The sequence below is a fragment of the Myotis myotis genome, unplaced genomic scaffold, assembly GCF_014108235.1.
Source record: "Myotis myotis isolate mMyoMyo1 unplaced genomic scaffold, mMyoMyo1.p scaffold_m19_p_4, whole genome shotgun sequence".
In the NCBI taxonomy this organism is placed as follows: domain Eukaryota; kingdom Metazoa; phylum Chordata; class Mammalia; order Chiroptera; family Vespertilionidae; genus Myotis; species Myotis myotis.
Window position 1 is genome coordinate 104,927,433 of NW_023416346.1, and position 11,383 is coordinate 104,938,815.

At 40.3% G+C, this 11,383-nt stretch overlaps 1 pseudogene; it reads left to right on the top strand.

Moving 5' to 3' along the window:
- Window positions 1–1,019: 1,019 nt before the first annotated feature.
- LOC118653550 lies at window positions 1,020–10,998 on the top strand (annotated as a pseudogene).
- Window positions 10,999–11,383: the final 385 nt, after the last annotated feature.

An 11,383-nucleotide genomic window follows, 5' to 3' on the forward strand; every position in this document is an offset into this window, starting at 1 on the left:
GACCAAATCAAAGGGGATATTGACCAAACAGAGGGCATATCAGGACACAAGGACTTGTAGCCTTTATAAACAGTGGAAGGAGGAACTCAGTGGGACTCTTTCCCCCTCCCCACCTGGGAGTCTGTGCTGCGAGATTCTTTCCCCTTCCCCACGTGGGAGTTTGCACTTGTTCTTCAATAAATCTCCACCTTTGCTAAACCATCTTTGGTCCACGGATTCATTCTTTGACTCTGATGGACAAAGAATCTGGGGAACCATCCTGCCCAAGGAAACACCGTGTGTTCCAGTCCAAAAATTTTCATATCACAAATAATAGCTCTATTTTATTTTAATGTTATGAGTGAAATGTGGCAAGATAGTTGTACAGAGTAAATTGGCAGTATTAGAGTCATGGTAATTTTTTCCCTCCATAAATCCAAATGCATGAGTAATGTTAGCTGATTAAATGGCAAACATATTCTCTTTCTAGAGAAGATCTCAAGTGTCACACATCTTGAACAGGAGCACAAGATGTAGAGCAAGATATGCCATAGTGAGGGTGGGTGACATTACGGAAATAGAAAGTAAGTTATGGAGTGGGCTTGCCACCCCAGCAAGACGTGACTGTCTTCTTTCTGTCATGCCTCCTGTTTCCACCGCACTCGCCAAGCTGAGCTCCCGATGTTCTAGTCCTAAACTGTTTTCAGGACAGGCAGCACAACCCACCTGCACGTTACACATGTGCCTGACTGATGGAAGCCAATAAACATACACCACAGCTGTGTTTTCAGGGCAGAGGGAAGAGAATGTCACTATTGCCTGAGGAAAGAGAATGAAGGTAACCATGTCACCAAGTCAAACTCTGAGCAAGTTTACATCCAGGAAGGGAGCATTTTGGGGCTGTGTGGAGACTAACCACTCAGTATCTGGGAGCACAGAAGTCCTCTCATCCCAATTCACAGGGCTTCCTGGTGACAGAAGTTTCTCTGCATTCTGGCAATTTAGGGAACAATCAGCCAGACAATATGGGAGTGCTCGCGATGAGCTGCCTGCTGCTGAGGTAACGCCCAGCTGTGATTTTATTTCTCTCTGTTTGGATAATACAATTCAATCTGACTGCAATAACTGAAAAAGACTGCCAAAGAAATGGCCAGTTTGAAAGAACACACACTGAAAAATGAACATCCCCGGCTCCTCCTGAGATCACGGCAGAAACAGAAACATATTTCCAAAGAGCCAGAATGAAACAGCAGTGAGTCGAGGGGAGATGATTTGATCCTGCCAGATTGTGGCGTCATCTCACATGAACACACAGAACTGTGAGGATGAGGGTGGGAATGAGACATCCACTGCAAAATTATGGATGCCTTGGAAACATCAAATGTCAATACATTCCCTACAACAGACACTGATCTTTCAACAGCTTTCAATAATCCCATTTATTCCTCCTCTGTTTATTTTCAGCTAGCACAAAATAAAAAGAAGCTAGTTTGGTTTCCTTTTTAAATAGCAACATTAGGCAATGTATATGCCCCTCACAAAATAAGATTGGCTCCTAAATAAAGAGCTCTGCTTATTTTCCCTCTCAGTATGGATGTGATTACTCAAAATGCAGGGTGGTTTTTCATTACATTTTTGACAAAACTGTTAGTATTTATTACATAGTTTATTTCTGCAACATTTTTTCTTCTTTTTTTAACATCTCATTTCTGACATGCCAAAGGCTTTCCAAAGAACTTATATGCATATATGCATACCCATGGACACAGACCATAGGGTGGTGAAGGCCTGGGGTGTGGAGGGTGGGCTAGAAGAGGTCAATTGGGGGGGAAAGGGGACATATGTAATACTTTCAACAATAAAATTTTTTTAAAAGACAAGGAAAATAAATAATTTCTTATTGCAATAACATCTTAATAATAAAAGGCTAATATGCAAATAGTCATTATGTGCGATCAGCAGAAGGCTGCATCCCCTGCCCAGTGGGGCTTGACGGGGGTGGGACTGGCCAGGTCTGGGTCTCATGTGATTTCGAGGCATGTGTGGGTGGGCAGGGACTTGACTTTGGGTCCTGCGGCATGCCCAAGACTCTGACAGGAGGAAGATTTTCATATACATTTTACTAATTTTCTTTCATCTGTGACACTTCTATTATAGAGAAAGGGCAAATAGCAATATTAAAATATTTCCTCCAATTAATTTCCCTTTAATGTGCACAAATTTTGTGCACTGGGCTACTAGTTGGTTAATAACATTATATAAATTTCAGGTGTATAACATAATTTGATACCTGAATACTCTATTGTGTACTCACTACCAAAAGTCTAGTTTCCATCTGTCAACATATATTTGACTCCCTTTACCATTTCATCCTCCCCTCACCCCCTCTGGTAACCACCAATATGTTGTCTGTATCTATGAGTCTGTTTCTGTTTTATTTGTTCATTTGTTACTTTTTTGTTTTATATTCCATGTATGAGATAAATCATATGGTTTTTGTCCTTTTCCACATGACTTATTTCACTTAGCATAATACCCTCAAGATACTCCCATGTCACAAATGGCAGGATTTCATAAAGAAAATGAGGTATACATACACACAATAGAATACTATTCAGTCATAAAAAAGACTGGCGTGTCAAAGTTTTCAGTAAAGTGGATTCTGTGCAGAATTTAGATAGAGACAGGGATGAAAAATTCAGGATTTGTAATGATAATTCACCAAATGAATCTCACCTATTGCTAAAGCATATCAATAGTATTAATGTAGGGGAATTTTAGACAAAAATTTGGCTACTTATATCTTAAATTTAATATGAGTAAAATCATTGAGGAAACTTAGCTTAGGACACCTTGCATCATTCCCTTTGTTTGCATGAAATTTTTCAACTCCCTCCACACCATTATTAGTGTATCAAATATATTTTTCTAGATGAGATATAACTTTTAATTGTTCAACATGAGGCAACAATATGTTTTCTACCATGGAAAACTTCTTTACACTGTTTTTTTTTTTTTTATTAAAACATATGGAAGGGGAAAAAAGCAAAATGTTAATCAGCAAAAATATTTACATTCTCTATGCGGCCACTCAAATGTTTTTTTACACAACCTTATCTAACACTCCATTTCAAGTTGTCTGACAGAAAGTTGTAAATTTCCCACATAAACATAAAATTATAAAAAATTTAGAATTTCATTGAGCTATATTTTCTAAAAGTTTGATTGAAGTAGAATTGATATAGAAAAATGCACATATTTAATGTGTACAATTTGATAAGTTTGGACATATGCAAGCACCTCTAATACCACCACCTCAATCAAGATATCTCATCACAAGATCCCTTGTGTCTATTTATATATTTGTTTATTTATCTTTATTGATTTCAGCGGAGGGAGAGGGACAGAGATAGAAACATCAATGATGAGAGAGAGAATCATTGATCAACTGCCTCTGGCACCCCCACCCACACTGGGGACCACGCCCGAAAACCTGGCATGTGCCCTGACTGGGAATTGAACCATAACCTCCTGGTCCATAGGTCGATGCCCAACACTGAGCTATGTCGGCTAGGTTCTTTCTTTCTTTTTTTTATAAGAATGCTTACCATAAGATCTACCCTCTCAAATGTTTGAGTGCTTACTACAGTACTTTTGACCACAGTCACTATTCTGTGTAGCATATATCTAGAACTAGTTCATTTTGCATATCTGAAATTTTATACCCATTAAATAGCAACTCCTTATTTCCCCCTTCCCTGGCCCATCATAACCACTATTGTATTATCTGCTTTTATGGGTTTAACTATTTCAAGTACCTCATGTAAGTGGAATCATGCATTATTTGTCCTTCTGTGACTGGGTTATTTCACTTATCATAATATCCTACATGTTCATTCATGTTGTCACAAATTACAGGATTTCCTTCTTTTTTAAGGTTAAATAATATTTCACTGTATGCACATACCACATTTTCTTTTTCCATTCTTCTATCAATGAACATTTAAGTTGTTTCCATATCTTGACTATTGTGAATAGTGCTATAGAATTTAAAAATCTAGAATTTACATTTATAAATAGACATAATCTACCTACAATGGAACTGGTTAATGGGTTCATTGAAAGCAAAAGAATAACATGTAAAGGGAACTGTAGTGTGATCTACTTCTTACTTTTTTGAAGTGTGATTAAATATGACTCACTGAGGAAGAGGGTAAACATGTGACAGTACAGGACTATTACTTCTCTTACAGCATCACTGAATTCTTACTGGGCATTTATAAATCACAGTTGCCTCATTGCACCTTTGTCATTTAGGTGGTGGGGATAAACAGTGGGCCAGCAGGAGACAGGCTTCTATTGAAGGGATCCCAAACAAACGTCAGTTTGACTCTATTCTAGATTCTTTTTCTCTATAACACGTGGTATTTTTAGCACAATGACATTGTAGAATCATTAACTCCATTTTAAAGTAGCATTTATGTGCATCTGGTCATTGAAGATAACATTTTTCCCCATTAAAAATGACCCTGCCTCTCTTGTTATTTAATTCCTTTGATGCTTGAGTTGGTGCTTTCAGTCTCTGTCCACTGCTTCAGTGAGGGGGCACTGGTTTGTAATCCAAGACTTCATGCTCCAGCTGTTGAGGTTACCAGAGGAGGGTATAGAGATCAAAGCACTCTACTCATGCCTATTAGATGGGAGTGAACAGCTGATTCCCACAGCTATGGCTGGGCCACCTCAAGCTGGAGCCACTCATTGGGAAGAAAGAACTGCAGTGTCAGCCAGGATAAGGATAACTGTAAAGCTAAAAGGAATTCTCATGGCCAAGCAGAACAGCAGAGCAGGTACCTACTCAGAACTGGAGGAACTCAAAAGACAGATTGGAAAAAGAAGGGGTTATAACTTCACAATGAACAAGTGGGCCTCTCCCCATTGTGAGTTGCTGAAACCATGCTGGAGTAAAAAATTCCTTACAATGAAATAGGACTGAAAGAGGACATTAAGAGACTTGCAGTCATTTATACTGACCTAGCATCTATTCTATTATTTGTTTGCATTGAAACCATCTTGAAGATATAATTCCTCTGCCTATTTTTCTTTTTAGTTATTGAGTTAAAATTTCTTAAGAAAGAGAAAAACCCACTGAAAAGGAATTTTGCCTGATAGCTTTGGAATTTTTCTACCACCTATATTTGAGCCACTTATATTACCAGTATCCCTAATTTTAAGAGTATCTTCTTATGGACTAGATCAGTGGTCTGCAAACTGCGGCTCATGAGCCACATGCAGCTCTTTGGCCCCTTGATTGTGGCTCTTCCACAAAATACCACGTGCGGGAGCACATGTACAGTGCGATTGAAACTTCATGGCCCATGTGCAAAAGTCGGTATTTTGTGGAAGAGCCACATTCAAGGGGCCAAAGGGCTGCATGTGGCTCGCGAGCCATAGTTTGCCGACCACTGGCAGTGACCAGATTGGAAATAACAGTGAGCCTCTAGAAGCTTTAATATAATTCACAAAATGAGTTAGTTTAGCGATTATTTAGGATTTAGGAGACCAAGAAGACCACTATATGAACTGAGTTGAGGAATACATTTTATAAGTCTCCTCTAATTAGAAAACTTTATTTGTATTTAAGAAATTATAAATAAATTTCCCTAGGCTTTGTTGTGAATCTTGGAAGAGGGGATTCCTGTGTAACCTAGCAAGTACTTGCCTTCTTTCAAAATACTGTGATGAAAAATAAATGAGTTATGGAAACAGTCAACCAGGAAGTTTATCTAATTGCAATATGAGAGTCAATTGAATTCAATTTAGCAAATATCCTTTGAGGATGTGCTATTGTGCTAGAAAGGCACGGTGCTAGGCATGCATTTTGTAAGTGAAACTGAAACATTAGTCCCATGGTGATGCAGTCTTTGGATCATTTCGTATGTTTATAGGCTATAACTTGTTTTTCACTGGGCAGTCCCCGGTGTTTAAGATGAATTACACTTCCCATTTCCTTTTCTTCATTTCATGGTCTTATATTTTGCTGCACAAAGGATTGTCTTCTTTCTCTTGTCTTCTCTGAGATTTTGGGCAAATAATATGAACTATGTAAAGTTTATCTTTGGAGTTTGATAAATTGGGTCATAAATTTGTCATCAAGATTAAATGAGAAAATACATGTGAAAATACATGTAGTAAATAATCTATAATAATAAAAAGGTAATACACTAATTAGACTGGATGTCCTTCTGGACATCATTCAAGGACATCTTTCCTGATGAACCCGGGGCCAGAGGGAAGCCAGCCTGGGTCCCAGGTGCCTGTGGGAGCTGTGAGAAAAGCCAGTCTGGGTCCTGGGTGCCAGAGGGAAGCCGGTGCTGGCAACCGGGGGAAGGAAGACCTAGTCTTGCATGAATTTCATGCATTGGGCCTCTAGTGCTTAATAATATTAAATATAAAATTAAACTAATGAAATAATAGCAATAAAAGGCATATAGCTTAGTGAACTTGGGCAAGTTTATGAACTCTCTGTGCTCCAGTTTCCTTATTTGCAAAATGTGAATAATAATAGTAATAATGATATTATCTGCTTAGCAGGGTTGTTGTGAGGATTAGATGAATTAAAATATGCAAAGCATTTTATTTTATTTTTAAAATATATTTTATTTTTTACAGAGAGGAAGGGAGAGGGATAGAGAGTTAGAAACATCGATCAGCCGCCTCCTGCACACCCCCCACCAGGGATGTGCCCACAACCAAGGTACATGCCCTTGACCGGAATCGAACCTGGGACCCTTCAGTCCGCAGGCTGACACTCTATCCACTTAGCCAAACCGGTTTGGGCTATGCAAAGCATTTTAAAACACTGACTATAGGTTCTGATTCAAGATGGTGATGTAAGAGAATCCTTAACTCATGTCCTCCCACAAAACAGCTACATATTGAACAACTTCCTCTGAAAAAAACAACTAAAAACTTGATGATTAACTCCTATGCATTAGGTGAACGAGAAGAGGCCCATATTGAAGCCAGTAGGAAGGACTGAGACACAGTCTCACCATAAACCATCCTAGTGTGGTGACCCACAATCAGGAGGGAATTCAAAATACAGATTGTCTCCCTGAGGAAAAGATTTGCACCTGAGAGATGAGCTCCCAAAATATCTCTCTAGCTTTGCAAACCAACAGGACTCACATCCATGAGACCCACAAGCTAGTAACAATCTGAGAAGTGGCTCATAAAGTACTCATGCACTCAGACTCACCTACCCCAGGGCCCAGCTTGGAAGTGGTCAATCCAGAGGTGCCCAGACTTTATGTGGGAGAGACTCACTTGCTTATCTTGGAGCATTGGCCTAAGAAGCATGCATCTGATTTAACACACATTTGGGAGCCTACTGGGGTGCTCTCTGGGACAGAGACTGGCTGGGTACCATCTTTGTACTCTTCCTCTGCCTTGCTCCAGCTAGAGTGTACCTTTTTTTTAAATATATATAGGGATTTTTGATGTGGTTTTACCCCAGCTATTATTATCTCTACAGTGTATGGAGGTCCCTCAGTAAACTAAAAATAGAACTACCATATGATCCAGTAATTTCATTTCTGGATATTTATACAAAGAAAATGAGAATGCTAATTCAAAAAGATATATGCACCCTCATATTTACTGCAGCATCTTATATCATTAAACCCTAATATGCTAAGTGTCTGGTTGTCTAGTCGTCCATTTAACCAATCAAAGTGTAATATGCTAATAATATGCTAAGACCGCTCAACTGCTCACTATCATGTGCACTGACCACCAGGGGGCAGACACTCCAACTGGTAGATTAGCTTGCTGCTGGAATCTGGCTGATTGGGACTGAGAGAGATGGGCTAGACATGCCCTGGAGCCCTCCTGTGGTCCCTCCCTGGCTGGCCAACCTCCTGTGTCTTTCCCCGGCCCTGATCACGCACTGGTGGGGTCCCTAGGCCTAACTTGCACCCTCTTGCAATCTGGGACCCCTCAGAGGATGTCGGAGAGCTGGTTTCAGCCTGATCCCTCAGGCCAGGGCGAGGGACCCCACTGGTTCACTAATTCATGCACTGGGCCTCTAGTTATTTATAATACCCAAAACATGGAAACAGCCAAGACATGAGTGGATAAAGAAACTGCTATACATATACACAATAAATTATCTATATATATAAAAGGCTAATATGCTAAATGTCCGGCAATCTGACCCATAGCTATGATGCACACTGACCACTAGGGGGAAGATGCACAATGCAGGAGCTGCTGAGATGCAGTGACTTGGCAGTGGTGGTTCTCGGGTGACGCACCCTGAAACCAGAGAGGAGGAAACCCAATTCCTCTTGGGGCCACGTGATTCCACCTTTGGCCATGGGCTATGTTGTTGTTGGGGCACTGTCGACCCCAAATCTGGTTTACTGCACACTTGCATTTGCGTTCCACACCCTGTACGACAGCAACTTTGCAGAGTGCCCTCTCGCACTCTGGGACCCCTCAGGGGATGTTGAAGAGCCGGTTTCAGCCCGATCCCCACAGGCCAGGCCAAGGGACCCCACCTACTGGAGGGATCCTGCTCACCCCACGATGCCCTTCTAGCCATGGCGCCACCCCAGGTGTGGCTGGCCTGGGATCGACCATGGGAGGTTGGCTCCAGGGTGTGTCCAGCCCATCTTACCTAGTCCCACCCCACTGGCCACCTTCTAATTAATTTCCTTTCAATATGCACAAATCCATGCACCGGGTCACCAGTTCAGCTATAAAAAGAAAGAAATTTGCCATTTGTCTCAGCATAAATGGATCTTGAGGGGATTATACTAAGTGAAATAAGTGAGAGCAAGAAAAACAAGTACCATATGATCTCACTTATATGTAGAATTTAAAGAAACAAAAACAAAAAAACTGATACAGAGAACAGATTGGTGGTTGCCAGAGCACAGGGGTTGGGGAGTCGGCAAAAGGGTGAAGGTGGTCAAAGGTACAAATTTCCAGTTATAAATTAAATAAGTCTTGGGGAGGTGATGTAAAGCATGGTGACTATCTATATATATAAAAGCCAAGCAACCAGAATGACAGAATGAGTGGAATGACCGGTCACTATGATGTGCACTGTGGTGGCCAACCGGCCCGATTGAGGCCCTGATAGGCTCCCCCCAATCTCACATGGCCCCTTCCTACAGATGTCCATGCCCCCAATTGGCCCCCGTACCCCTATCAGGGGCCGGGCGGGTCAACCTCCCGTGGCCCCCTCCAGGCTGGCCTGCCCTGATTGGCCCCTACAGGCCAGCTGGACCCCACCCGTGCACAGATTTGTGCACTGGGTCTCTAGTAGTTAATAAAACAGTACCACATATTTCAAAGTTGCTGAGAGCATATCTTAAAAGTTATCATAGAAACATATTTTTCATGATTACATATGGTGATGAATATTAATGAAACTTATTGTGGTGATTATTTTGCAATATATATAAGTTTTGAATCATTATGTTACACACCTGAAACTATAATGTTATATTTCAATCATACCTCAATTTTCTTTAAAAAAAGAACAGTTATTAGGCTTAGTGATTTTTTATTTTATTTTATATATTAAATTGATAGGGGTGACATTGGCAACATGAACATATAGGTTTCAGGTGTGGGTTTCTATGTTATAAGATCTGTATATTGCACCATGTGCCCACCACCCAAAATCAAATCTTCTCCCATCACCTTATATTAGAACTCCCTTCTCTTCCCACCCCCTTCCCACTGGCAATCACCACACTGCTGTTTATGTTCATGAGTTTCAGTTTTATATCCCACATATATGTGAATCATATGGTTCTTAGCTTTTTCTGACTGACATTTCAGCATAATATTCTCAAGGTCCATCCATGTTGCTGCAAATGGTGCTATTTCATCCTTTCATATGGCTGAATAGTATTCCAATGTGTATATGTTCCACATCTTTATCTAGTCCTCTATTGTGGGACACTTGGTTGTTTCCATGTCTTGGCCACCATGAATAATGCTGCAGTGAACATAGGGTGCATATATCTTTGCAAATACATGATTTCAAGTTTTTAGGAGAGGGATTGCTGGGTCATATGACAACTCTGTTCTTAATATTTTGAGGAATCGCCAGACTGCTTTCCATAGTGTTACAGAGAACCGGAATAAATCAAGCAATGCTCAGAGAGTTTGTAGTCACACTTCATTATTACATGCGGGCCCAGAGAAAAATGCCTTTCAAATTCTGGGCAAAGCTACAAGCTGAACTTCCCTTTTTATTAAAAAGCCAGCCCTATGTGTGCTTAGTGGTTACCTCACTGGTGGCCTTGAAAACAACACAGTTCTATTCAATTAAAAAATACACCTGGCATGGCATTGAGAGTATAGGCATATCTAGTCTCTGGCCTATAAGGTCAGACAGCTAAGTTTATCTTCCTCATTATTCAAGCAGGCTAAAGCAGGCTAGAAAGAGATCAGAGGCTTAAAGAAAAGGATAGATTAAAACCTAAAAAGAAAGAAAAGAAATATTCCAGTGCACTCAAAGAAAGAGAAGTCCCCCAACATCCCTCCTGCTTATTCTTCCAATATAACACTCAGCTGGGCCCACCTTACCACATCCTGGTGTATACCAACTTTATCAACTTTTCCATTAAGGCCAAACTGGACTTAGTGCAGTCAATGATGGATTGTCTCTATGCCAAGTGTATCCCTTGTATAACTGACTGTGTAATGGCTGAAATTGAGAAATTGGGGCAGAAGTACCAAGTGGCTCTAAGGATCACCAAGGATCCAAGATTTGAATGATTACCATGCACACACAAAGGAACCTATGCAGATGACTGCTTAGTACAGACAGTTACTCAGCACAAGTGTTATATTGTGGCTACAGTTGACCTGGACCTTAAACAAAGAATCAGGAAGATCCCTGGAGTTCCCATCATGTACATTTCTAACCATAGGTACAACATTGAGCGGATGCCGGATGATTATGGAGCCCCTCGGTTCTAATACTTAAAAGACAAAGTTTCTCTGCTTTCCTTCAACCAACTTTCTCTGTTGCAGGTTTATTAAACATGCTATAACATGCATTATTGCTCCACTCACACATTTGCTGTTATGAGCTGGGAACAGTTAAATATACTCACTTTTTGGTGGTGTTTTGAAAATGATTTTGATGTTGTTTTGAAAATGATATTTTGTGTCATTTAAAATTTTGTTACATCTTTTTATAAATCAGATGACTGCTCACAAAAATAAATAGATGATAGATAGATAGATAGATAGATAGATAGATAGATAGATAGATAGATAGCAGAGAATTCCAAACAGTAGTTTTACAAAATATGGGTTAGCCTTCTCAACAGTGGTTGTACCAGTCTACATTCCCAACAGAAGTGAATGAGGATTC